Raw genomic sequence first — 2,877 nt, forward strand, 5'->3', positions numbered from 1 at the left:
GCCTCGGATGAGTCCCGTATCGTTATTTTTCGTCACTACCTCCCCGTGCCGGGAGTGGGTAATTTGCGCGCCTGCTGCCTTCCTTGGATGTGGTAGCCGTTTCTCAGGCTCCCTCTCCGGAATCGAACCCTGATTCCCCGTTACCCGTTACAACCATGGTAGGCGCAGAACCTACCATCGACAGTTGATAAGGCAGACATTTGAAAGATGCGTCGCCGGTACGAGGACCGTGCGATCAGCCCAAAGTTATTCAGAGTCACCAAGGCAAACGGACCGGACGAGCCGACCGATTGGTTTTGATCTAATAAAAGCGTCCCTTCCATCTCTGGTCGGGACTCTGTTTGCATGTATTAGCTCTAGAATTACCACAGTTATCCAAGTAACGTGGGTACGATCTAAGGAACCATAACTGATTTAATGAGCCATTCGCGGTTTCACCTTAATGCGGCTTGTACTGAGACATGCATGGCTTAATCTTTGAGACAAGCATATGACTACTGGCAGGATCAACCAGGGAGCTGCGTCAACTAGAGCTGAGCAGCCGGCCGCCCGGGAGTGTGTCCCGGGGGCCCGCGCGAACACGCAAGCGTCCGCTCAATCATTCTGCAAACAGGAGGAGGCTGAGCTCCCCTGCACAATACACCTCGAAACCCTCTCAGGTCCCGGCGGCGCGCAGCGCCGTCCCAAGTACTTGGTCGGGTTCGAGAGAGGCGCAATCGCCCGGAGTTAGGCGAGTAGACGCTTTCGGTGCGACCACCCGTGCTCCCAACTGAGCTTGCCGCTGCCGACAGAGGCCCGGGAGCGTGCTGTCGTGGCATTGCCGGCGGGAGACAACACGCGCCACCTACGGTGACCGGCAGCTCCAACGCCAGCGCCACAGAAGGACAAAAGCCCCACTTGGGTGCCGAAGCGAACTCTCCCAGCACAGCGCACGCGCCAACACATCCGCACAAGCTGCGATACAAACCACCAGCGAGAACCGCTGGGGCGACCGAGCAGCAGACGGCGTCGCGGCGCCGAGCGCCGGGCGGCGGCGCATCCTCAACGCACACAGTCCTCAATCGGACCAGCACACTGAAGATGTCCACCGCGCTTCGCACCGGGCCCGCGAGGACCTACTTTGGCCGCACGGCGCCGCGCGCAGGGTGCGCCGGCGCGCAGCTGCGACGCCTGCCGCGTCCGTCGGCCGGCGCGCCTGCCACTGGCCGCCCCCACCAGCCGGCTGTAGCGCGTGCGCCCACGCACCGCGCGGCCAGCACGCCGGGAGGCGCCCCCTCACCGGCCGGGGACGGTCCCACCCAGCCACCGCCGCGTATCGCTTCACACCCAGATGCCGTTCAGTTTCGTCGGCATGGTGGGTATCGCTGGAACAACCGGTTCGTACCTCAACCTATCGTCGCCATCACCGATTCACCCCTAGCGAGAACAACCGCACCACAACAGGTTACCATTTGTTCATTTGCGTAACTTCACCAGAAAACGCAGGCGTCCATCGCCATTTGCAACTTCAACGATTATTGCATGCCTGTGTCAGGTGTCACGCCACACTACGTCTGCCCACATACACGCAACAAAATGTGCACGCCTAGACAATACGTGGAAGGTGGCCCCCGTACGTATGCGATGTCCATTGCTCGAACGACTGTCAACCGGCCTCTGTAGCATGTCGCAGATATGGAACGCGGTGCACCATGCCATCACGGTGTGTGAGGAGAGACGACTAGGTCCGAATACATCAACAGACAGCTCATGCTGATCGCCATCCACGGCGTCCGTTCCTCCCACACGTCTCTATGGCGTACCACACTGCAATCCAGCTCTCATAGGGAGACGACACGTAGCTGCGTGCACAATATTTGCACTGTATGGTCCGCCGTTTTTGGGCGCAGTCGTTGTACGGTCACACATGTGCCACGATGTATCATTCGGTACATAAGGACGAATGTGCAGTACAGATTGTGGTTTACGCGTACGACATTAGCGGACGGTTGACACAGGCCGCACCACAACGTAGCCTGAGTACGTCGCATGCGAAGGGCATTGAACATGCAAACTTCTCACCAACCAGCTTGCGAAGGCAGGGGGGCAAGGTGGGGACGTGGGGAGGGGCGGCATGTACGTCCTGCTGCCATCCACATTACAGTGTACAGCAGGAGCATGTGGAAAGTCAGCAAGACTTGCAAGGTGTTTAACATGAAGCGATACACAGGGGAGCGGGCAGTGCGAGTAGCGAACTATATTGCGAGGGTTGCGGGTGGGCAACACTACACTAATTGAACGAGTCGTATAACAATTACAGAGCAGGTTTAGGCGACAACATGGGTTACGTTAGGGGACAACGTGGGTTACGTTAGGGGACAACGTGGGTTAGGTTAAGGCACAACGTGGGTTAGGTTAAGGCACAACGTGGGTTAGGTTAAGGCACAACGTGGGTTAGGTTAAGGCACAACGTGGGTTAGGTTAAGGCACAACGTGGGTTAGGTTAAGGCACAACGTGGGTTAGGTTAAGGCACAACGTGGGTTAGGTTAAGGCACAACGTGGGTTAGGTTAAGGCACAACGTGGGTTAGGTTAAGGCACAACGTGGGTTAGGTTAAGGCACAACGTGGGTTAGGTTAAGGCACAACGTGGGTTAGGTTAAGGCACAACGTGGGTTAGGTTAAGGTACAACATGGGTTAGGTTAAGGTACAACATGGGTTAGGTTAAGGTACAACATGGGTTAGGTTAAGGTACAACATGGGTTAGGTTAAGGTACAACATGGGTTAGGTTAAGGTACAACATGGGTTAGGTTAAGGTACAACATGGGTTAGGTTAAGGTACAACATAGGTTAGGTTAAGGTACAACATGGGTTAGGTTAAGGTACAACATAGGTTAG

The 2,877-nt window shown here is 56.3% G+C and overlaps 1 non-coding gene across 1 annotated transcript in view; it reads right to left on the minus strand.

Moving 5' to 3' along the window:
* Positions 1-517, minus strand: part of LOC124727423 — a 1,909-nt gene extending 1,392 nt beyond the window's left edge. The window contains exon 1 of the ribosomal RNA XR_007007121.1: positions 1-517. This exon is cut by the window's left edge and continues 1,392 nt beyond it. This is a non-coding gene — a ribosomal RNA (small subunit ribosomal RNA).
* Between the last annotated feature and the right edge of the window lie 2,360 nt (positions 518-2,877).

The sequence above is a fragment of the Schistocerca piceifrons genome, unplaced genomic scaffold (assembly GCF_021461385.2).
Source record: "Schistocerca piceifrons isolate TAMUIC-IGC-003096 unplaced genomic scaffold, iqSchPice1.1 HiC_scaffold_1103, whole genome shotgun sequence".
NCBI classification, from domain to species: Eukaryota; Metazoa; Arthropoda; class Insecta; order Orthoptera; family Acrididae; genus Schistocerca; species Schistocerca piceifrons.